This window comes from Lissotriton vulgaris, chromosome 5, assembly GCF_964263255.1.
Source record: "Lissotriton vulgaris chromosome 5, aLisVul1.2, whole genome shotgun sequence".
Taxonomy (NCBI): Eukaryota; Metazoa; Chordata; class Amphibia; order Caudata; family Salamandridae; genus Lissotriton; species Lissotriton vulgaris.
In genome coordinates, this window is record NC_141693.1 from 1,893,294,087 (window position 1) to 1,893,320,150 (window position 26,064).

The window sequence follows — 26,064 nt, forward strand, 5'->3', positions numbered from 1 at the left end:
GAACCTGCAGCACTGGCTTGAGTCCGCTAGCGACATTGTAGCCCCACTGAAACAGGTTAGGTTAAAAACGCCCCCTTGACGCGCAAAGATGGTTCTCAGAGGGACTTAAAGAAAGAAAACTCAAACTTAGACAGGCCGAGCGCTGTTGGCGGCGAGACTATACTCCTGATAAGCAGCTGGTATTCACGACCCTGCTTAAAGACTATAAGCTAGCAATTTTGCAAGCCAAAACATCTTATTTCTCTAAGAAAATTACTGACTCAGCCTCCAAGGCTAAGGATATCTTTTCTATTGTGGAAGAACTCTCACACCCAGATAGGATTACCATCAAACCTCCCCCCTCTCAGGCACTATGTGACTCCCTTAACTCTTTTTTATATTGAAAAAGTTATTAAAATTAAAAATAGTATGCCTTGCTCGGTCCCCTCTAATTTATCCATCTCTGTTTCAACGTCTGCTGATCACAACTCGCAGCAGATTACACAGATACCACCCATCTCGGAAGACGAGTTTTGAACTCTGTTAAATAGGGGGAGCTCTGGCTCCCCTATAGACTGCTGCCCCCCCCCCACGTTTTGCGTGATGCCTTTTCGGCCTGCCCTATCCCCCCTCTGACTCTCCTCAACAACTCACTCAAAACACGCTTAGTCCCTAGTTCCTTTAAAACCGCGGTCGTGGTGCCTATCCTCAAGAAACCCAATGCTGACCCCTCCCTTATGAATAACCTTCGTCCCATCTCCCTACTCCCTTACCTCAGCAAAGTCCTCGAGGCCCATGTTACTCACTGTTTAAGTTCATTTATTGAACACTCACAGTTCCTTGACTCCCAACAGGCCTGGTTTCGACCTGCCCACTCAACTGAGTTAGTCATTCTCGCAGTGATGGAGGAGCTGCGGAGAGGGGCGGACAGCAATACCAGCCAGGCTCTGGTACTCCTCGATTTGTCGGCCGCCTTCGACACGGTCGACCATGATATTCTGGTCGGCCGTGTCGAGGAGGCCGGCATCCGGGGTTCAGCCCTTGACTGGGTCCGCTCGTTTGTGAGCGATCGTCATCAGGCTGTCCGTCTATCTCAGTTCTCCGCTGACCTGGTCAAGTTAACATGTGGCATCCCGCAAGGCTTCTCTCTTTCCCCCCTTCTTTTTAATTTGTACCTTGCCCCTCTCATTCGTTCTTTATGATGCAGAAATGTCACTGCATTTAATTATGCAGATGACATTTAACTGATCCTCGACATCGACTCCTCGGATCAATCTATTCACAATATCCAGTCCACTCTATGTCACATTAGTGACTGGATGGGAGCAAACCACCTGAAACTTAACCCCGATAAGACCAAACTGGTTCTTATCGGGGGTACATCCAATCCATGGAATTCTAACTTCTGGCCTACTGGCCTAGGCCTTCCCCCTTGCCCTGCCGATTCTGCCAAAAGCCTAGGGGTGATCATCTGTAAGGACCTATCGATGAAACCCCAAATTAACGCGGTGGTCTCTTCTAGCTTCTTTCACTTACGTAAAATCCGTAAGATATCTCGATTCCTAACCACAGAGGCCCTCACCCTGGCCTTACTTGCCCTGGTAATTTCCAGGCTCGATTATGCCAACTCTCTCTATGTTGGCATCCCCGCCTACCAACTAAACCGATTACAGCTGGTCCAGAACCAGGCGGCACGATTAATTTTCAATCAGCCTAGGCATCAGCACGTTCGTCCACTATTGAAAACTCTTCATTGGCTCCCCGTTGCTGAACGGTGCAATTTCAAATTGGGCTGCACGATCTTTAAAACACTGGCTGGCCTCGGCCCAGCCTTCATCTCTTCCCTTCTACAACACAACATTACCCCCTGGAATCTCCGGTCCTCCCATCTTGCTCTACTCAAAACTTCCACCTTCAAATGCAAGAGACATGGAGGGCTCAAATTCTCGTTTCTTGCCCCTTCCTTTTGGAATGCACTCCCCTTGGAGTTTAGGCTCACCACCTCTTACCTTCATTTTAGGTCCCTCTTGAAAACACACCTGTTCCGTAAGGCGCACAACTAATTTCTCTATCTTCTGCCCTCACCTGTTTCTCTCTGCCTTTCCACTGCTTATAGCGCCATGAAACCGCTGGGTGTAAGCGCGCTCTACAAGAATTTTTTTACATTACATTACATTTTTTACATTACACCCTTTCACAGTTCAAGACACATACGAATTGTGTTTCCGGCATATTTACCATCGCAATTTACAGCGGTTTTACTCCCAAGGCTGTCAGTTGTGTATCACGCAGTGATATGCACACCAAACTCTTTATTAACAATTTGCAGCATTTTTTTCCTATTATGTGGTGATTTACAGCTTAAGTTTGTCATCATTATCTGGATGCACATATCTGTCTGTATGTGTATCACGCAGTGATACACACGCCTATTGCTCCACAGTCATCAATTTGCATGTGAAAATCCCAGTTGCAGGTGTATTACAAGGCGATATATACACCTTTTGTTGTTTTTTTAAAAATTCCCATATTATGGATTAATCTCATAGAATGTGTGTTCAACGGTGACACACACACCATTGTTACATGTTGTCATTTTCAACAAAATGACACTGGTTTTCTTTTAACTTTAATTATACAAGGTGTGTTAACATTGCATTTCTAACGCTGTCTCCATCCGTATTTAAATATATGTAACGTCATCCCATTTCATTTATTTTCTATGCTTAAAATGTGCACAATGCAAGCTGTTAACCCACCTTCTTTATTCCTGGCTGGACACGCCAGGTGAACCTCCAGTTCGATGGGAAATCTGGTTTAATGCTTTCGAAACATACTTAGGGGCTATAGGAGCATCAAGATATGCTGCTGATAGGAAAAAATGCCTCCTTATTTACTCACTGGGGTCCGAAGGAAGTTCTATTTTCAAACATTTACCCACATTTACCCACACTGACTCCAGAGTAAAGTGATGGTCTAGATAAGTTTCGAGAAACTGTTTTGAAATAAAAAAAAAAGTTTGGCAAACAACCCAGTATTATGGAGTTAAGACATACATTTTTCAAAAGGAAGCAATTGGACGATGAAGATGTGTTTCATATATTTCTGCTTTGAGGAGTTTGGCTGCAGTTTGTAAGTTTGAAAATTTCATGGACCATCTCATAAGAGACCAATTTGTTTGTCAATGCAGAGACAAAAGCATTAGACAAAAACTTCTAAGTCTAAGTGATCCTTCGCTTGAGGGGATGATCAAAATTGCTAAAAGTATTGAGATTTCAATGACGTCTCTCAAAGAACTTGACGAGAAAAGTAGTGACAAACTTATTGATAGTGTCAAGATTAGTAAACCTCATACTAAATCCAAGAACAAAAGTTTTCCAAAGTCTGCCAAATTTGAGGGAATTAATCCTAATATATGTTTTAGGTGTCGTAATCCCACTCATACCAAAAAGAGTAGATGTCCCGCTTTTACAGTCACATGCAATTATTGCAAGAAAGTAGGGCATTTTGCAAAAGTTTGTCTAAGGAGGAAAAATTCAAAGAAACCTGTTGTGTGTGTGGTTGATTCTGACTCCGAAAGTGATGCAGAAGTAGTTTCTGTAATCCGCAAAGAGAATGAATTAGTTCCTGAAAGTACAAATGAGCATATTACTTCCTTTTCTGAAGCTGTGGAAGGCGATTCTTCTTCTTGTGTTGACCCTATTGCAGACATCGGTGTTGCGGACAAAGTTCTTCAACTACTGGTGGATTCAGGTGCTCGCATTACGGTGATTATGAAGAAATTGTTTGTGGAGACATGGAGAAATTCAATCGAATTGTCTCCTCCAAATCGATCAACTGTGTCTTATGAAGGACGCAAAATTGATCTTCTTGGATTTTTTGAAGATAAAATGTCTTTTAAAGGGAGGCGCATAAAAGGCAAAATGTATGTTGCTGTCAACGGTTCAAACATTCTTGGGTAGTTGCACCGGGGTTTATTTGGTATGATATTGAAGCCAGGGACTTGTGAACAAGTGTTGGTCGTGGAGTGCCATGACGACTCAAAACAAAACAATTCTAGACAAAGGTGGATTACCAAATTTACCTCCGTGTTTGGCGATCAACTAGGTAAGATAAGTGGTTTCAAACATAAGATTGTGGTCAAGCATGGTGCTACTCCAGTGAAACACAAATTTAGAGGAGTACCTTTCAGCGTCAGGTCTGATTTAGAGAAGGGGCTTAAAGAGTTGTGTGTTAAGGGAGCCATCGAGCCGGACAAATCTTCTTTGTAGCTTTCTCCCTTAGTGGTGGCACACAAGAAAAATGGTCAACTCAGGGTCTGTGTTGACTTGAGATCCCTTTACAAGGAGATATGGATCTACTCTCATCCCCTACCGAAAATATCTGATTTGTTTGCTGCCACCACGGGAGCTAAGTGCTTTTCAAAACTTGACCATGCTAGCGCATATCATCAGGTGGAGCTCCACCCGGAATCCAAACACCTCACTGCTTTTGTGTCTCCTATGGGCACTTTCCAGTACCGTTGTATGCCCTCCGGGCTAGCCTCTGCGACCTCTGTCTTCCAAAGGGTCATGAGCCACATCCTAAGAGACTTAGGATTGCGACCGCCATGCGGGCGGTCGCGATCCGTCCGAGATCCGACCCTACCCGCCACCCATTTAGCCCCCGCCATATTACTATGGCAGGGGGGACCGCGGCGGACTGAAAGACCGTCCGCCACTTTTCCACCCGGTCAACAAGTTGACAGGGCGGAAAAGAGTTTAATATGGTGGCGGTGTCTGTTTGACACCGCCAGCCATATTAAAATGGGTGCGGAAATATGCCTTTCCTTGGCGGCATTGCTGCCACAGAAAGGCATGCGGGAATTGCTTTCGGGGGCCCGTTGTGGAACCCCTGGGACTCTGGGGGGTGCACATGGGGGTAGCTATGGTACCCCTCTGCAGTTCCATGCACAACATGGCAGGCACCGCACGGTGCCTGCCATGTTGTGAATGGAAGTGCATGGAAGTGCACGACATGCCTTCCTGGCATTGTGGTGGGCGGTACTGAGTGAACCGCCCGCCACAATGACAGGAATGCAGGATGCACCAGCCACTGTGGCAGGCGCATCTTAATGGCCCCCACGGGCGGTCCTATTTCCCGATAGGATGGCGGGCGGAATGACCACCACAGACTCAGTTCTTGTGTTTCAGGATGATGTTTTAGTCTTTGGGCAAGACTCCCAAAGTCATGACATTGTTCTTCATAAAGTTTTATCTTTATTCAAAGAGCATGGGGTTGGTCTCAAATCGGAAAAGTGTGAATTTGATGGCGACAAAGAGGAATACTGTTGTATGCACGCGTGGGTTCGAATCCCACCCTCGTCACCAAAAATGTTGTAAATAAGGCCAGGTAGTCCATATGCTTTCTTGATGCTCCTTTATTAAGGTAAGATGTTAGGTAAGATATAAAGGAGGGAAACCCCACCAGGAGTGGCCTCCTGTCACTCAGCCCACATTCAACTGCCAGACATCCACACAGAACATTCTAGCAGGCTCTTACATCACACATTCCAAGCTGGGCAGCAGGGACAAGTATAACAAATACCTAGGACATGTTGTGTCTCAAGAAGTTGTGAATCCCAACCCAGGCTTATTAGAAGCCATCACCACTGCTTCTGCTCCATCAGACAAGACTGGTGTTAAGTCCTTGTTAGGGCTTTGTAAATATTATTTTAAATTCATTCCTGATTTTGCCACCATTGTACGTCCCATAAGCGCACTTTGGAGTGAAGAGTGTGTTCTTGCATTGTAACGTGTGAGATCATTGTTGTCTAATTGTCAAGCACTTAAAACTTAAGATCCCAATAAAGATTGTTATAGCACTGTTGACGCTAGACAAGTTGGTCTAGGAGCCATGTTAATTTGTTGATGGTGTTGAACAAACCATTGGGTTTGCTTCAAGAGTGCTGAGAGCTGCCTAACATAAATATTCAGTCATTGAAAGGGAGCTGTTGGCTTGTTGTTGAGCCATAGAGAAGTTTCACCCATATGTGTAGGGTAAGAGTTTTTTACTCGTTACCAATCACAAACCGCTTTGAACATTCTGGGTGACAACATGAGTAAGTGCTGTACGCCCAGGATTCTCAGAATGGTCACTAGATTATTACAGTATCAGTTCGATGTGAAGTACATTACTGGGGTTAAAGATTTCAGGGCAGATTTTCTTTTGAGGTTTCCATTTAACAACAATGAACAAGACAACATTAAGTTTAATGTTCTTGTTGACGAAGATTGTGAAGATTGTTTTGTTGCCACCCTTGATCTTCTTGAACTTAAAGTAGGTTCAGAACAGGAATGGAGATCCACTTTTCTTGCTGATTCCATTCTTCATGATGTCTGTGAATGAATTAAGAATGGCTGGCCACGTGAAAAGGTTCTCTTTCCACAACCCTTTTGCAAGATTGAAAGTGAATTATCCTTAGAGGATGGTTTATTGATGAGAGGTGAGAAACTGGTTCTTCCTTCTTCTCTCAGGGTTAACATTTTGAAAGAAGCTCACAAAGGCCATTTGAGTGCCAAACTCACAATACGTCATATTCGGGATGCCTTTTGGTGGCCGTCCATGGATACCGACGTAGAAGACATGGTTCAAGAGTGCTGTGTTTGTAAGACTTCTGATAAGTCGCTGAAGGTAGTTACCCCTCCTTTGTTACCCTTTGAGTGTCTTGATGGACTATGGGTTAAGGTAGGGATTGATATTCAGGGTCCCTATGATGTTTTGTGTGGACAGAATAAGTACCTTCTAGTCCTTATGGATTATACATCCAAGTGGCCTGAGATAAAACTTGTCAAAGAAGCTAATACCAAAGTTGTCATTGATTTCCTCACTGAAGTATTTTTGAGGGAAGGTTTTCCAGAGATAGTTGTGTCTGACAATGGCAAGCAATTTATCAGCATGAAATTTCAGCTGTTTCTACAGCCTTCAAATATCAAACATGTTAAGAGCTCACTCTATCATCCCCAGAGTAACGGTCTGGTAGAGAGAATGAACCGTGTTGTTGGGGATTGTGTCAAGTGGGTCAGAGCAGGACACCACAATGTTGTATGGGCTCTTAATGACATGATTTGGTTTTATAGACCCACACCGCATTCTTCAACTAAAGTTGCACCTTTTATTTCGGGATCTATGTCTATAGTCTGTGAGTTCACATTATGATCACTATGAAGGCCCAGAACTTTGACCTTGTCAACCTCATCCTGCTGAGCAATAGGCCCAATCTGTATACTGCTAGTCTGAACATGCTGTGGTTCCAACGACAGTCTGCGCTCTGTGAGCTCTATCTCGTGTATGAGAGCCGATTCTGCCCTCAGCAAAAAAGCATCAAGAGTCCCCACCACCCCAGCACCAGATTTACGTTTGCTCATTATTACTATTTTGCGTGATTACAATGTCCACACAGTACCTGCCATGTATTGCAAACTTTCAGTCCACTCTATTGCAAAATGTTAATAGTATGGCCCAGCCCGGCCTCTTTTGGTCTCTGATGGGCTTGGACAGGCCCGCCTTTGGCCCGGGAACGCCCACGTCCAGTGCTGCGGGTGCCCTGGCGTTGTTTTAAACGCCTCCTGGCACGTCTAGCATCCGGTACGGTGTGCGTGCCCGCAAGGCGGCCGGGAAATGAAGTCCACTTCATTCGTGGCTCCCTGTCAGCAGAGGAAACCGGACCCTGGCTCTGGTGGGCGACAAACAGCAACAAACAAGTAAGTCCAAAAGGAGATCCCACGCTACGCGAGCCCTTGGCGTTGTTTTAAGCGCCTCCTGGCATGTCTAGCATCTGGTGTGGTAGGCGTACCCCCAAGGCTGCCGGGAAATGGAGTCCACTTCACTTGTGGCTTCCTGTCAGCAGAGGAAACTGGACCCTGGCTTTGTATTTAGCAACCAAAATCATGTTGCAAGCGGGGACCATCATTCTTCTAGCAATGCCGATTTGTGCAGCTTAGTTATCCCAGCTCATAATCCTGTGGAACGCCATTGGGCGCCCAGGAACCTAGAAAATGGTATCAAATACACAGTCTAAACAGAAGAATTGGTTTCACTCCAAGAAAGGTGCCAAAAGTGCACTTAGCATAGGCTCCAATTTAAAAAGACAGATAAACAGCCTAGTGCATGTGTGCATGTCAATTTAAATAAATGTGGAAAAATAATAGCTTCAGGGTCTTGTTTCATCTTGCTACAAAATTAAATGTGGATAAATACAGATAAAATGACCACAAACAAAAATGGATAAATACAGACGAAATGTTTTAAAAAAAATATACCATAAAACTGGAAGCCCTATATATAATTGTACCCAACCTCCAGAAATCATTCAACCATTCTTAGATTTGCAGAAACCGTGCTCTCTGGGCAGCAGCAATTCAAGTTTAGCTGATGTAGCATGCAAATGAATGCTGAGAAATGATAGCAACAAGGCATACATGCAAATCTAATCTGTCTTTAAGGTGAACCAGGAGTGGAAGGTAGGCAACCCACCCCAAAGGACACTGAAGACGGGATGGAGGCAGCAAGGGACACGTCACCTATAACATGTCAAATGGCTGGTGGGCGATGTTGAAGTCAGCAAGTCTGATGAAGACCACTCTGGATGGTAGGACCAATCAATCAATCAATCAATCCATAGGAGAATGGGGAGGGTGTTCCAGGACTTAGCGGCGAGGTAGGAGAATGATCTGCTGCTGGTGGTTGTTCTCCTGATGCGGGGGACGGTGCCGAAGACAAGGTCGGCAGAGCAGAGCTGGCGGTTCGGAGTGTAGAAGGTGACCCGTTTGTTGAGGTATGCTGGGCCGGTGTTCTGGAGGGCTTTGTGTGCATGGGTGAGGAGTTTGAAGGTGATCCTCTTGTTAACGGGAAGCCAGTGCAGGTCTTTCAGGTGTGGTGTGATGCGGCTGTGGCGAGGGATGTCATGGATCAGGCGGGCAGAGGCGTTGCAGTCGTTTCAGCAGTTTAGTCGGGGCTCCCATGCAAAGGGTGTTGAAACAGGAGGATGAGATGGCGTTGACTTGCTTGGTCATGGAGAGCGGTGAGCCGAGGACGAACCCCAGGTTGCATGCGTGGTCGGTGGGCGTTGGGGCTGCCCCCAGGGCGGTCAGCCACCAGGAGTCATCCCAGGCCGAAGGCGTGGAGCCGAGGATGAGGACCTCCATCTTGTCCGAGTTCAGCTTCAGACGGCTGTTCTTCATCCAATTGGCAACGGCTTTTATACCTTCGTGGAGGTTGATTTTGGTGGTGGTAGGGTCCTTGGTGAGTGAGAGGATCAGTTGCTTGTCATCTGCGTAGGAGATGATGTTGAGGTCGTGCAGTCTGGTGACGTGAGCGATTGGGGCCATGTATATGTTGAACAGCGTCGGGCTGAGGGAGGATCCTTGGGGTACGCCGCAGATGATCTTTGTGGCTTTTGATCGGAAGGTAGGGAGGCGGATGCTCTGTGTTCTGCCGGAGAGGAACGAGGTTGTCCAGTCCAGTGCTTTGTCTTGGATTCCTGCATCATGGAGGCAGGTGCGTAGGGTGCGGTGGCAGACAGTGTAGAAGGCGGCTGTCAGGTCCAGAAGGATGAGGACCGCAGTCTCGTCGTTGTCCAGCAGGGCTCTGATGTCAACGGTGGAGGCGATGAGGGCCGTTTCGGTGCTGTAGCTGCTGTGGAACCTGGACTGGGACGGGTCCAGGATGTTGTTCTCCTCGAGGTAGCGGGTCAGCTGTTTGTTGACAGTTTTCTCTATGACATTCACCGGGAGCAGGGAGATGGGCCGGAAGTTCTTGAGGTCCTTGGGGTCTGCTTTGGTCTTCTTGAGCAGGGTGTTGATCTCGGCATGCTGCCAGCTCTCCTGGAAGGTCGCGGTCTCAAAGGAGATGTTGATGGCTTTGCGGAGGTGGGATGCGATGGTGGCGCTGGCTTTGTTGAAGATGTGGTGTGGGCACATGTCTGATGGGGAGCCGGAGTGGATGGTGGTCATGATTTTGATGGTGTCGTCGGCAGCGATGTTGGTCCAGGTGAGGAGGGGGTCGCCGTGGGCGGTGGCCTTGGGGTCTGAGGTGTCACGGGCTGTAGTGGAGGCCTGGTTGTTGAAGCTGTCGTGGATGTCTGCGATTTTGCGGTTGAAGGAGGAGGCCAGGGAGTCGCCCAGGACTTGCGAACGTGGGATGTCGTTGGTGCTGGCGCTAGGGTTGGAGCGTTCCTTCACAATGTCGAAGAGCTCTTTGCTGTTGTGTGCGTTGTTGTCGAGGCGGTCCTTGAAGGAGGTCTTTTTGACGGATCTGATGAGGTGATGATGTTGGCGTTTTTGTGGGCTGCTTGCTTCTCTGGTGTTTGTTCGAGGTGCCTTTGCTTCTTCAGCTTTCGGCAGTTTTGTTTGGAGGTCTGGAGGTCCGCGCTGAACCAGCCGGCAGTCTTGTCGGTGCGGCTGTTGGAGGGATTCTTGATCGGGGCGAGGGTGTTAGTGCAGTCTTTGATCCAGCGTCTGAGGTTGCTGGCGGCGGCGGGGGGGCGGTGGGGTTTGTGGGTGGGCTGTGGGCGAGGACGGTGTGTAGCTGGTCTTCTGTGATTTTGCTCCAGCAGCGGCAGAGGATCTGTTGGGTGCGGGGGTGCGTGGTGGGCTTCTCGAAGGTGAAGTGGAATCAGCGATGATCGGTCTAGTGGAGTTCGGTGGTGTGGCTGAAGGAGACGTGGGAGCTTGCAGAGAAGATGGGATCAAGCGTGTGTATGGCGGAGTGGGTGGGAGTAGTGACGAGCTTTTTGAGTCCGAGGTTGGCGAGCAGGGTGGTAGAGTTGGTGTTGTTGTTTTTCTTGAGGTGGAAGTTCAAGTCCCCGAGGAGGATGTAGTCCATGGACACAAGAGCGTACGTGCTGACGAAGTCGGCGATGGAATCGCTGAACTGTGGCCGAGGTCCGGGGGGCCTGTAGATCAGAGTTCCTCTGAGGGTGGTTTTGGGGTCAGAGTGGATCTGGAAGTGCAGGTGTTTAGCGGTGTTGAGGGTGTCGTTGGAGTTGGTTGAGACCTTGAGGGTGGATTTGTGGATAATGGCGATTCCACCTCCTACTCCATTGGTGCGGTCTCTGCGGGTGATCTTGCAGCCATCCGGGATGGCTATGGCGATGTCGGTTTCTGAGGAGGTGTTCATCCAGGTCTCTGTCAGGAAAGCGATGTCCGGGCAGGATGTGTTGAGCAGATCCCAGAGTTCGATGGCGTGTTCAGGAGTATGCATCTGAGGTGGTTGTGTCCTGTCCCGGTGGGTGGATTTGCGGGTCTGTTGCTGGTGAAGCTGCATTTCCAGCAGGAGAAGGGTCCTTGGGGGCGCTTCGGGTGGCCTGGAAGCAGAAGTGTGTTCGTCCGGTGTTGAGTGCGTGAAGGGTGCTGGCATCGTAGCGGAGTCGGGCGTCATGGTGCGCGTGGGGGCCATGGGTTCCGGCGCTGGGTGTGGTCCAGGCGCGGACGGGCGCAGACAGGCTTGCTTTAGGCACGCCTTCCAGCAGACACTCTGGGCCCGATTATGATGTCGGTCAGAGTTGCCTCTGACCAACATAATCTTGGGACGGACCGACCTCTGTAAAAGAGCTGTAGCACAAGCTCCCATAGTGAAGTGGGAGATTGTGCTCATCCCTGCACCGCGTGGCGTGGATGAACAGGGGGCACCATAGGTACCCCCTTGGCCCCCAACCAGAGGCCGCAAAGACAAGGGAGACCTGCTAGGGGCCCCCAAACTCACTTTCCGACAGACTTTCCTTGTTGGAAAGTCCAGCATGGAAAGCTTGTCGGAAAACAAGCATCGTAATCCCAACGGCAGAAACACTGTCCATTGGGATTCCGGGCCAGCCTCCGAGTGGACGATGGGCTCCTTGAGCCCATAGCTCTCCAGTCAGAATGTCTGGCCGATTTCAATTTTGACCGCCTATGTTGTAACTAGGCGGTCGGAATTGAAACCGAGGATCTCAGTCGGAAAGCCTGCGACCTTAGGTTGGAGGCTTCTCAAGCAACATCGTAATAGGTCCCTTTGTTGTGATAAAAACTAGCCTGTGAGTAAGTCAAGTGAAAAGGACACTAACTGGAATACAATGTGCAATTAGTGATGATCGGTCTGGAAGGGCAAGGAGTGAAGCAATGCCTTGTATGATGGGTGGTCACCCATTCCATGGCTGGCAACAGTGAATGGAGGCAAGCACAGCTTTCCAGCACGATGCTGGGCAGGTATACAAGCGGACAGAGAAGCTATGCCAGGACACACTAGTCATGCCAATAATAATGAATGTATCTATGTATATTGTATTTCTATAGCACAAAGCTAGCCAAAATGAAGTGCTGCACATGGTCAAACAAAGAGATATGGTTAACGAGTGATAGGAGGGGTAGATGGTTTGTGGACGGTCAATGCACTTGTGATGTAGGGTTCTTTAAAGCGGTGCGTCATAAATTGGAGCAGCTTTGGGGCAGTCCTGTTGGATACGGGGATGTTGTTCAAATGTGGTTTGCTCACCTCTTATAGATGAACCTGTTTAAACCTATTGAAATGGAGATGAAACATTTTTTTGAAGGAGAGAAGCTTGTTTAAAGAGTGATCTCATGTATGTGGGAGCTTTTGTTTATGTCCCCTTCATAAAAGGGGCAATGGATAGGAAGGGTGATGGGGTACATTTCAGCACTCTATGGCAGTCATGTGGGATCAGAAACCAGGGGGTTTCTGGCATTCCAACAGATGAGGTCAAGAAATGTACCAGAGTGCACTGTTTCTGTGCAGCCCATGCACTGATGGGACTGCAGCCAACGGAGTAACTACCAGGAAGTGTTCAGTGTTCCACCAAAAGTAAAGGTCCTATTCTGCCTGTAAGTTCTCTTTACAGGTGAGCATGTATTAGCTGGCTGTATCTGTGGAACTGTGTGGTTAAGAGGGTGGGGGAAGGGAACACGTTTCATATGGTCTGAAGGATGGGCAAAATGAGCAACATATCAAGTAAGTATTACAATACAGTAAATTATGCAGTCAGTTTGGGGATTTTTTGGGGTCACATAATGGATATTACGTATCAAGTTGTATCAAAGAGAATATATTCTTCTCTACAAGGGTCATCTGCTTTACAAAGAATTTCAATGCAAGGAGAGACTAAAAAATCAGCATGGGTGGGTATGCAGAGAGAGGAGAGAATGAAGATTATCACCAACATTATGCAGCATCACACACATTTAGGGGCTACATACATGCAAGGGAGACACCAGTGGCGGCTGGTGAGAAATGACGAAAAGGGCATTGCCCTACCACCATGGGGGGAGAAAGAAGAGGATGAAAAAGAAGACCAAGGGGCGTGGCTTCGGTGCCGAGAGCGATGGCTGCACTGGTGTGAGGATCCGTGATTCCCCGGGCTACTGCCCCTAATTAATCTACGTAAACAGCAGCAAACCAGGTGTAATTGAGGGGCAGGTCCATCACGACGAGACTTAGTGGAGACTGCGGGGAAATGGCGAGGAACACAGACGCAGGAAGAGGGTAGCACTGAGGGCAGCCCAGCTTGCGATTGAAGCACCGGCCACAATTAATGGGCGCGGATGGCTGGAAGTCATGGTGAGGCCGAGAAAAATCAGTGAGCCTCGCGGTGCGTGCGACCTGAAACAGCATTTGAATGCCAACAAAGCGAAGTGCTGACGGACCGGAATACACACCCGATTATCGGCGAGAGTAAATTGGCCAGAGACACGGAAAAGGGGATAGCCACACTCTGCCCGGGATCCGCTGGGAGGGAGTATCAGCCGGCCACTGGGATGAGGTGAGAGTACAGAGACTGCTGTGATAATTCCCCACCCCAAGGCGAGATCATGAATGTGTGGGACTAAATATGAAAAACTCCTCATTGAAAGGGTGAAAATATAGAGTAACTGCACGGCGTACATACAGAAAGTAAATTATCTAGAGAGCCAAAATGGCGCCATTTGGGTGAGGCACCGGGAAAGGCAGCTGAAAACAGTACAAAAACAGGATTGACATTGCGGAGCTGATCAGCCTGAAGTATAATAAACCTGAAAGGGTGAGAGCCAAGACACCTGATCCACCTACCTGCACGGCAGTGGTGATCTCTTGTGCAGAAACAGGCAGCAGGATAGGAGGGTCCCCACTTAACCCCATACGCAATAGCAAGAAAGAAAAAGCAGGAATTGACACCGGGGAAAGAGACAGTGGGCACAGGAAACACCTAAAACTCAGTCGGGACCAGGATAGTACAGTGCATAACTTGCAGCAAATACAGCTCTATGATGCACTCAACTGGAAGCAAGACCCCTGTACGAGAGTGTAAAACCTGAAGGTGGACAAGGTGCCAGGATATAGCGGACTCCCGGGCGATATACCAAGCTCAAAGTAGGAGCCGCAACGAGTGCAATAGACAAGGATGATTTAAGATCTACCCAGGCCAAATAGGCCTCCAGCCGGGAGGCCACAATGGGTAAAGGTGCAAGAGGAGCCCTCCAGACAAAGCTGGACAAATTCACCAAGCAGAAACTAAATGAGCCTGATGCTGCCGGTATAGGAAGTGATGAAATGGTGCGGGGACCGGAGAACGAAGACCCGCTCTTAAAAGAAATCATGGAGGCCATAGTGGGAATGCGTTTGCCGTTGGAATTGAGAATGGACGCAATAACAACAGAAGTGATGCTGATAAGGGTGGATATGCAAAATATCGGCGAAAAAGTGAGGAACGTGGAGGTAGTTGCTGCAGAACTTGGTGGCGACACCAGAAAGATGCAACGAGAAATAAAAGATTTACAGGCCACCAGCCAAAAAAAGAAGAGGCTCCTGGATGACTATGAAGGGCGGTCCTGAAGAAATGATGTACGCATACTTGGGATCCCGGAGAAAGCGGAGGGACAAACAGCTGATCTCTTCGTAGAGTCACTCATTTGAGACTATCTCAAGCAGAGGACACTGTCTACCTTCTTTGCTGTTTAAAGAGCACATAGGGTCACTGGAAGTAGACCAAAGCCGGGTGCCCCTCGTAGGCCATGTTGGCTAGACTATTGAACTTTAGGGACTGAGACAATATACTACAAACTACTCACACGGGGCCGCCAATCAGGTATGAGGACAGTGAAATTGCTTTTTATCCTGACATTACGATAGCAATTCAGAGGTAAAAGAAGACCTTTTTAGAGATCGAGAGGCAGCTGCGAGAGAAAGGGATTAAATACTCCATGCTATTTCCAGGAAAATCCAGAGTTGAAGCAGATGGGACGCCATGGTTTTTTGATACAAGCAGACTGGTTGGAGAGGTTGAGACTTGCGAGAGACCACAATTCTAAAAATGGGAAAGACCCTTATGGAACGACCAAACCCTCAAATCAACACAGACGGGAAGACGCAACAACCACAAGACTCGAGGGAGAAGGTGTCTACGTCTGAGAAATGGTAGCACCTGGAGTCACCATAGAACTGAGTCTCATTAAGGATGATAAGTGATTAAACTTGCACTGCTTTAGCTGCATGAGTGAACAGGGGAAAATTGTATGAAGGAGTCAGAGCTGGGGGTTCCGGCGTGGGGGACCCCATAACTTTACTTTAGTTAGTTTGTGTGGGGAGACAGGCACTCTGCATGGTTGGGGAAGTGGGCAGTTTGATACCCAGAGTGCAGGGGAGCAGGGAGGGGGTTATGGGGGTATAAGTGTTATTGTCATGTTTGTTTGTCGCAGATTCACGTAAAGAGGTAAAGGGCAACAAATAGATAAGGTTAGACACAGTCAGGCAAGGGGATTCGATTGGGCAGAAAGAATCTCCACCTCTAGTTTTCCCCTCGGGGTTGTCAATGGGATGTGGGATACAGGTAGCTATGATCTATTGGGTGGAAAGTAGTGAAAAGTTATATGGGAGATTCCAGCTGCTCTGCTGTCATTGAATTTAAATGGGTTACGAGACAAATTGAAGAGAGGAGTGGTACTACAGTTTATCAAAAGACATGTGCGGGAGATAGTGCTGCTCCAGGAAACCCATCTAGTGGGTAATATGTGCAAAGCCCTTAGGTGGGGTACCAACTTGTTGGGGGTGGGTATACTGAAAAAAAGGACCTTTCCCCTGTCGATTGAGCAAATATACACAGACTGTTTGGGGAGATATGCAGCAGTGTCTGGGATCTGGGAGGGCGAAGTGCTTAACATAACATCAGTGTACCTTGCGCCAGGACTACAAGAAATGGCCCTGAGAGACTTAAGAAAAGCAATGTTGAGATTTCCCACCGGGAAATTGGTGATGGGGGGGGACTTTAATTCGGTATTATTATCTGGTAGTCTAGATTGTCACCCACACAGGGACAAATGCCCATCGAAAGCTGTGCTCCCGCATTTCCTGGACGCGTTCGGGTTAGCAGATGCCTGGAGGGTTAGAAATGTTACCTTTTACGTGGGTGCACATAATAGCCTTTCATAAATTGATTATATTCTTAACCTGGCCGACCAGGTCAGATATATTCAGCAGATCAGATACCTGGCGAGAGGTATCTCTGATCACTCCCCCATATGGGTGCAGGTTCAACCAGGGAAAGGTAGTAGCACCAGAATAGCACCCATAAATCTATGGTACCTTCGAAACCTGAGAATCAAACAGAAGGTCACCTAGGAAATTGATCATTATTTTAAAGAAAATGAAGGTGCGATAGAATCAGCGTACCACCTCTGGGAGGCCTTCAAGACGGTGATACAGTGTCATGCAGTATCTCAGATAGCAGGAGCAAAGAAGGAAAAAATGCGAGAATGTTCGAATAGAGCAAGAAATATCAAAGTTAGAAAATGACCTGTCGAGGCAGGAGGGGCGGGACAGCGCGCACTTACTAACACACAAAAACAAACTGAGTATAGAGATAAAGCGAAAGATATGGCGAGAACATTAGCCAGTCATAAGCTAGGGCGTATATATGAGCTGGGGGATAAAGCAGGGAAGTTATTGGCCTGGCTCGACAAAAGAGAAATGGCAAATCGACTGGTCACAGGGTTGGCAACAGATTCCGGGAACAGTCTGAAGGACCCACAAGTGATTGCTAATGAATTTACTAGGTACCATGAACAGCTCTACATGTCTAAAGTTAACAGGCAGGAGATTGAGCCGAAAGAACTACTGTCGGAAATGCGACTACCGACACTAAAAGTTGAGGACAGAGCTTCACTTGATAGCGACCTAGTACAAGAGAAAATATCTCAATACATCCGGAACCTTCAAATAGGGAAGGCAGTGGCACCAAATGGGCTACCCATTGAGCTTTACAAATTAAAACCAGATAGAATGGCTGATACCTTAAAGCCATGTATGAAGAGAGTCTGGAGAAGGGATATCTCCCACATGATCAGAGAATAACCACACTAGTTGTGATTCATAAAGAGAGGAAACCAAAACATAAATGCTCGTCATATAGACCCATATCATTGCTAAATGCAGAGTTCAAAATACTGGCCAAACTATTGGCCACCATGTTGGTCTGGTGATTTCCGGACTGGTCCACTTGGACCAGTCGGGATTTATGCTGGCTAGAAATACATCTTTCAGCCTGCAGCGATTGCATGGGGTCATGGGAAAGGCAGATACTTTAAGAGAGGATGCAGTAGTAGTGGCCTTAGACGCCACCATGGTGTTTAACACCATAGAATGGTCATACCTATTTGCAGTTTTGGATAAGTTTTGATTTGGCCTGAAATGTATTAGCTGGGTGCGACTCCTATTTTCTGGTCCTCTCGCCCAAGTGCCCGAGAATAATAAAAAGTCAACTGCTTTCCATCTTCATAGAGGGATGAGGCAGGGATGGCCTTTATCCCCATTATTATTTGCTTTAACATTGGAGCCCCTCACTTGCTGGATCCGTTAGGACCCTATAATTTGTGGATTGAGATGGGCAGAGGGCTGGGAGGAAGCCGTGTCTCTTGAGGATAGACTCCCGGATGGATATATGCCGCGTAAGGCAATCTCTCTGACTTATTCAAAATTAATTAACAACTCACTGGATCTCCTTCCGCAACTCTGTGAGAAATGGGAGAAGGATTTGAAGGCACTGGATGAAGAGCAATGGAGGGAAGCATTGGCATCACCCAGGGAGGTAGAGATATTGTCAAAATTGAAACTTGTACAATTGAAAGTTTTACACAGAATAAACTACACAGGACCCACTTTAGTCAAGACGGGACATGGGGAAGACACTAATTTTAGAAGGCAATATGGGCAGGAGGGTACATTCATGCACATTATATGGGACTGTCCGCTACTTGGCGGGTATTGGAGAGAAGAGGTCCGTTGCATGGAAGAAGTGTCGAGAGTACACTTGAAACCAGAGCCCAAATGGTGTCTGCTGAACATATGGGAGCCAACGGACCTGGGAAATTAAGAGAAAATGTGGGCAGCTCTGGGGGGATGGTGGCCAAGAGAAACATCGCAAGGGCATGGGGAGTGCAAGAAGTACCAAAAGTGAAGGAATATGGGAAAGATATAGATTGGTGTATGTTCCATGTCAAAAGAAGTTAGAACATTGCTACAAGGTGAATCTGTTCTGTTTTTTCTTTCAGTTGTATTCAATAAAAAGAAACTTTAAAAAGAAAAAGAAGACCAAGCAGCTGGAAGCAAACCAGTTTTAATCAATGTTCTTTTGGAGGATGGGGAGGGGCTGGGGCAATGACCTGAGGCTGCTCTGTGCACAATGCGCATGTTGTGGCTGGTCGCGGTCTTCCTCTCCCTGGAGGCAAAGGCTTGCCCTGTGATGACAAGTTGTAGGCATGGTGTGTTTTGCTTTCCAGGTGTAGGTATTCCTATAGGGTGTTATTCATATAGTCCCAGGGCAGCATTGGTACCCTTTCATTGAAGTGAAAGGCAGGGGCGAGGCTGGCTCATTGGGAAGATGAAGGATTGGGTGTGTCACTGATCGGGTGATATAATTTCAATACAATCTATGTTTGTAACAAATGCCGTACCACCATGGGTTAAATGAGATATAAGGAGCATTTTTTCCAATTTTGTATTTTGTTGAAATGCAACAGCAATTAATAAACATACAATTTGTACATTGAAATCACAATTATTCAGAAAGGCTACCTGAAAAGAGGTTTGTAAAAGAGAAGGGGCCATGGGTGAGAAAAATACAATTAATTTGTGTCCAAACCTTAAACCAGAATTGATATGCGTGAGGGCACTCAAATAGCATTTGTTTTACAGTTAAATTAGACAAGTGGTAAGCCCAACTTGCTGGTCATATATTAGAATTAAACTTATGCAAGGCACATGGGGCAATCATTAGTCAAATATAAATGAAAAATAATGTGTGGGTGGTATTAGCAGCGCAAGAAATTTGTGAATCTTTATCCATATTCTATTCCATAAGTACGAAGAAAACAAATGTGTAGGTCTGTTTCCCACAGTAACTCCAATGCTGTTTTCTGTCTAGGTTCAGGTAGGGAAGTGAGTTGAGTACATATTTTGTATGCAGAGGGGAAGGTTGTTTTTATTTTTTTATAAGACTTTTTTATTGAATGTCAAAATTACAGCATGATATTTGGACTGCACTTCCATTGGGACAGTTATTTGAGTACATATAATCTGTTGAAGTAGTCCGGTGATCAATAATACAGCCTCCAATCACTCATTTATGAAATAAGCACTAGTGGCCCAATTCCAATTTACAGTTGTGGTCCACCATCCCGAACCTGGGAGGACAGAACAGAGGTAAAATCAAAGGGGAGTATAGAGGGAGGAGAAGGGGGAGGGAGAACTCTGGCCTCCTAACATGACGTGTTATTAGGTTGTCTGTTCACGCATCGCCTGAGAACACAAAAATTCTTATCTACATTATATTGACTGGGTATGCCCATCCTTGTCCTGGGGGTGGGAGAGAAGGTAGCTATACAGAGGCCCCCAAATCTCCCTAGGTCGAGCCTGTGCTTGCATAAGCTCCCAGTATTCTGCCAATTGGCTATGGCAGAACGCCGCATCCTTGAGACAATCAATGGCCTGGGGGCTTCTATAGCGGCTGCAACACAACGCAATGGACCACTTGGCTATCAATAGGAGCATAGCCACTAGTTTCCTGACTGTCGCTGACACTTTGCGCTTGTATCCCAGCAGTGCTGTCAAGGGGGAGCACTCAATCTCGTACTCTAGCATTTCCTCCAGTACATCAAATATATTTCCCCAAACATTCAGGGGACCTTTATAGTCTGTGTAGAAAGGTAAAGTGGATCAGCCTCAATCTATAGTTAGGGACCACACCCTAGCTTGCGTGCAGCAGTATATCCATTTAACCTCCTCTATAGGAGTACCTAATATTTATTCCCAACCCCTCCCCCCTGAAGGGGGCGCTGATAGGTGCAATGCGCCGCATGCCAGTATAAAGCCGGGTAATTAATTGGCATGGTGATGGGTTACCTAGGAAGTCTATAAGAAACACACAAGGAGAAGACCAGGTCCGAGATGGTGGGATGTAAGGGTGGTGAACGTGGATCACACGGAAAATGTGTGAAAAAGAAAGTTTTTGAGTATTGACTGGGCCAAAAGAACCATCAGACCACCCATGTGGCGGTATATCATCATATGGAATATGTTTTTAGTGGTCGCTCCATATACCACCTATGTCGTCAAATGACGGCGTAGGGGAAAGCAGTGCCACATTGCGGCCCAGTCACACTCAAAGGAATCTGGAAAAAGTGCAGTGCTCATGGAGAATGTGCTCGCTAAAATTGACTACCTAAACTGAGGGGGATGTGTAGGTGTCAAGATTAAAAAGAACGCCTTGTAGTAAAAAAGTGAAACTACATGGTTGCGCTGTGTAGAGTGGTCGGTCGACTAGTTTCAGCTATACAGAGTGTTTCCTCTAGCTTTCATCAGGACCTATGTAAAGAATTATGCTACTGCAACTCAAAGAGAGGAAGTCTTCCAAGACTTGAAACGTTGGGGGCAAGCGAAGTGCTCATGCAGCGCCACACAGAGCTGATAGTACGTCATTTTATCAAGTAGACCTGTGGTGTCCTCCACAAGCGCACTATCGGGCACTATAAATTCTCTGTCTGGGAATACATCACCCATAGTGCGTAGATGTAGCTTCCTTAGTCTCTGGCATACCCCTGTGTCTTCCGAGAATGGCAACGCCGGGTGCCTCAGCAATGGCAGACAGAGGGCAAATAGCTTCTCTATCTGTGCCCTCTTCTCTATCTGTGCCCTGCGAATCAGCTCTCGCCATGCCCAGACTGTACAACCAACTGTATTCACCGTTTAGCGCGGCCTAGTCTGCAGTCTGTAAAGTACCATGTTTAGCGGCGTCGGGCGGCATAGTAGTGCCCAGGTGCCGTGTGCACCATAAATTGAGTCAGATATAGCCAATAAAACCCAAATTGGGCTTGTGCACAGTTGAAGTAGAGTTCCATATCACAGGACTCTAGCCCTCGCTGTTCAAAAGGCAGCATCAGGATTTCGCAGGAGACCCTGGGCTGTTTACCTGCCCAAGCAAGGGTAATTAAATTCATTTGAAGTCTGGGCACAGAGGGTAAGGTTAATAACAATGTTTGCAGGAGTTAAGAAATGGATGTTGGAGAAATGCTGGTACAGAGGAAATAATATGGTTTGGAAATTGCTGAGATTAAAGTTTGGTATTTGAGTTTGTATGAATTAGGAAATTTAAATAAGGATTGAGCTTGAGAGGAGGGGATCAGGGAATGATTATGTATTAATTGGAGAGTCCATAACAAACCGTTTCCTGCCAAGATTTCCATAATCTGAGATTGTTGTGCCAAGTGGAAAAACAGAGAAACAGAGAAACTGGTCTAAGGTCAAAAGATTAGAAATAAAATTGGGGCGCAGTAACCTACAAGCATTTTTGGGGGATGGGAAGCGACATGGAGGAAGGGCGATGGGTAGAAGACAGAAATTCAGAAAAAGAAAAGGGCTGAGTAAAAGATAGCTCTAGCTCTGTCCATAAGGGATGGTCATGTGAGTAGTGCTATGTGAGTAGTGCTCATCATAGTAATAAGCAAATTGTTTTAAAAAGAAGGCAGCATGATAAGATTGGAAGTTTAGGAAATTAACTCCTTGTTGCTTACTGTGTTGGCGTTTGATGAGAGACATAAGAGGTTTTTTTATTGTTCCATAAGAAAGCAATTAAAATAGAATATATTTTTTTAAAGGAAGATCAAATATTAGTTGGAATTGCAGAGAGACAGGAAAGTATTATAGGAACTAAAATCATTTTAACATAAACCAGGCTACCCCACCATGAGAGGAAAAATGGGTTTTATCTTGATGTAAGGGTATTTAAGTTTGAAAGAAGAGAAGTAGAATTACGAGATACATGATCTTTGGTGGAATTAGTAACCCAGAGACCTAAATATTTTATTTTTGCTGGGGACCAAAGTAAATATGAAGATGAGAAGTGTTTAAAAAACATTTATATAGAGGGAGGATTTGACATTTGTTAGAGTTATGTTTGTATCCTGAAAGTTTTGCAAAGGTTGAAACTGTTCAGATTGCCGTGCTACTCGTCTCTGCGCGGCGTAGGGTGTCCATGAGCTGGGTCTGCACTCAAGTTCTCTCTTTGGCTTGAGGATGCATCACGCTGCCAGACTCTCCTGTCCGAGTTCTGGAATCGCATGTCAGCCAGATCCCGTCCCTCAACATATGGGGCCCACTCATGTCTTACCCCCTAGGTATAATTCCCACTGCCCGGCGACCTCTCCCGTGCTCCCCGCCGGCGCTCCGCCCGCGGCGGCCGCAGGTGAAGGTCTGTGAGTAGCTTACCCCCTGTTCTTAATTCCCCCAGCTTGATCCATCCCTCTCCCTTGTTTATGGTGCCTCTTACCATGACTCGCCCTACTGAGCTGGTGCTCTTACACTATTTCTTTTATGTATTGATTTCCAGCGGTATGTGCTCAAGGTTAACCCCGCAGAAATATATTGTATTCACGAATGTGAGTCTCCTGAGGCGGAAGCCGGGAGTGAACCCTCTGTTTTTAAAAATACTCTGATTGCGATTGTGTTCTGTTTTAAAGTCCTACTCACCCCTGCTTTGAACAGCGTTTCCAGCGCTGCAACGATTCTTCGCCGCCATCACTGAGGGCGAGACGCGTCCCTGACACGCCCACCTCAGCTGGCCACGCCCCCTGAAATCCATTCAAATTGCGCGCACAGCTGACAGCGCGGCATTGACGAATGTGAGTCTCCTGAGGCGGAAGCCGGGAGTGAACCCTCTGTTTTTAAAAATACTCTGATTGTGATTGTGTTCTGTTTTAAAGTCCTACTCACCCCTGCTTTGAACAGCGTTTCCAGCGCTGCAACGATTCTTCGCCGCCATCACTGAGGGCGAGACGCGTCCCTGACACGCCCACCTCAGCTGGCCACGCCCCCTGAAATCCATTCAAATTGCGCGCACAGCTGACAGCGCGGCATTGACGAATGTGAGTCTCCTGAGGCGGAAGCCGGGAGTGAACCCTCTGTTTTTAAAAATACTCTGATTGCGATTGTGTTCTGTTTTAAAGTCCTACTCACCCCTGCTTTGAACAGCGTTTCCAGCGCTGCAACGATTCTTCGCCGCCATCACTGAGGGCGAGACGCGTCCCTGACACGCCCACCTCAGCTGGCCACACCCCCGTGACGCCCTCCCGTTTAGGTATAAATCATGTGCCTCGCCAGGAAGCGCAGCGGACGGGCGCAGCGGGCGCGCCGTTTGCGCGCCGAAGGCGCGCCAAGGGCAAGCCCGTCTGGGCCCGTCCGGGCCTGGACCGGGCCCAGGGCCTGTCCCCCTGTCCATGCGGATGATTCTGCACGTGTGTGTTGGACCAATTCCCAGCTCCACTCTCTGAACCCCTCCCTCTGTGCAACTCCTTCCCCCTGTAATCCTATCCATCTTGAATCAGCTCCATTCCGTTGCTCTCAATGCAACTTCACTCTCCCGTCTTTCCCCCCCCATTCGCTTCCTGAGCCCACGCCGCAGCTTTCAACATCTAATCAGCGGACGTTGAAAGCAGGCTTACTCAACTGCCGCTCCCTCCCCCGCCATGCCAATGACATCTGGCTGTTGATCTCCTCCGAGGAGTGGGATATTTTATTCCTCACAGAGTCTTGGATGACTGACTCATCCTCCCCGGACATTTATTTAGCCATTCCATCTGGCTATGACATAAAATGTGTCAATCGTGCAGGGGGAAAATCGGGAGGAGGATTAGCTATTATTTTTAAATCTTATTTCCAGCTGACCATTACCAAACTCACCAACATTGGTATCATTGAAGCCCTATACTTTTCAGTATCCGATTCTGCGGCTGTCATTCTAGCCGGCTCTCTAATCTACAACCCCCCCACGGCGGCTTCCCTTTCTCTTACCGCTCTCACCCACCAGTTAGCGGATCTAGCCTTGAAACATCAATACTTTTTGGCTCTAGGTGATTTTAACCTTCATGTCGATAATTCCCTCTGCACAAAAGCGAATAATTTACTGGAAATCATGGATAGCCTTAATCTTACTCAACTTGTTACCGGCCCTACTCATGTGGCGGGTCATACCCTGGATCTCATTTTCGCTAATTTTCCCACTATTACTGTTTCTCCCCCCCTTCCTCTTACATGGTCGGACCATTACCTTATCCCTTTTTCTTTGACTTTAGACCGCAAATTTATCCCTCCTGTGCCCAGGAAAGAGCTGGGTAGGAAGTGGCACAAAGTCACTTGCGCTTCCCTTGACCCGATATTCCATTTCCAGTCGGACCTTCTATCCCCGGATATCGATTCTAATATCGCCAGGCTCAACTCCGCCCTTATCAATGCTATTGACCACATTGCCCCCCAGAAACTCATTACTTCCTCTAGATCCCGTCCCTCTGCTCCCTGGTTCTCAACCTCCCTCCGCGAGGAAAAAAGTAGCTGCAAAGCTCTCGAACGGAAGTGGAGGAAAAATTATGATTCTGAAGCTAAGCTCGCCTACAAGGAGGCCTTGAAAAAATTTCTCAAACTTAAAAAAACTGCCATGAAAGACCACTTCTCGCTCCAAATTGCAAAGGCAAAAAATTCTTCAAAAACTCTTTTCTCCATTGTCAAAAATTTTATCACCCCTCCGGCTAGGACCACCCAGGTCTCAGCTAGCCAGAAACTTTGCGAAGGACTCTCGAACTTTTTCCTTGAAAAGATCGATAAACTCTGCGTCTCCTTCCCTAAAGAGCCAATGCCTCGGACTCAATCTACCGATCCCCCTAACTCCCCGTCCCTTCATGCTTTCAATAAACTTGTCCAGGAGGATGCTCTTAGACTACTCACTCTCTGCAAGTCTGGCGCACCCACTGACCCCATTCCGGCCAAAACTATGGGGGAACTGGCTCCTCTGCTAGCCGACCCATTCCTCTCCATCTGGAATGCTTCTCTGCACCATGGCTTCTTCCCTACCACCTGGAAGGAAGCCTTGGTGATCCCAATTCTAAAAAAGGCAGACGCCGATCCCACTGTATTCTCCAACTACCGCCCTATATCCCTCCTCCCCAAACCTGCTAAGGTTCTGGAAAAAGCCGTGCAGCTGCAGCTCACGGAATACCTGGAGAACAACCGACTACTGCACGACTCGCAATCTGGGTTTCGGGCAGGATACAGCACGGAGACGGCCCTGCTGGAGGTCTCGGAGACCATTCGAGAGTGCGTGGACAGAGGCGAGGAGGCCATGCTGGTCCTCCTCGACCTGTCCGCGGCATTCGATACGGTATCCCACTCCATCCTCCTCGACCGACTACGACAGATGGGCATTGGCGGCACTGCCATCAGGTGGATCGAGTCCTTCCTCTCTGGAAGAAGTCAAAGGGTGCTGTTGCGGCCCTTCAGATCGGAGAAAAAACCCTTATCTTGCGGTGTGCCACAGGGCTCTGCCCTCAGCCCTCTGTTTTTTAACATATACCTTGCCCCTCTGGCAGGCGTGGTGGAGTCCTATGGAGTCAGGGTGGTCTCTTATGCTGATGACACTCAGCTAGTGTTCTCCTTTAGGGGCCACTCTGACTCCGCGTTCTCCAGCTTCCGCCGGTGTCTTAACAACATCAGTGATTGGATGTCGGAAAACCATCTACGACTCAACGCTGACAAAACAGAGGTGCT

General features: G+C 47.5%; 1 protein-coding gene and 1 long non-coding RNA gene across 2 annotated transcripts in view; both read right to left on the bottom strand.

Annotated features, from left to right (window-relative positions):
- The window catches only part of LOC147717642 (uncharacterized), a 461,002-nt gene that overhangs the window by 12,430 nt on the left and 422,508 nt on the right, over nucleotides 1-26,064 (bottom strand).
- The window catches only part of LOC147717643 (uncharacterized), a 61,782-nt gene that overhangs the window by 3,944 nt on the left and 31,774 nt on the right, over nucleotides 1-26,064 (bottom strand). The gene's annotated exons all lie outside the window — the stretch shown is intronic.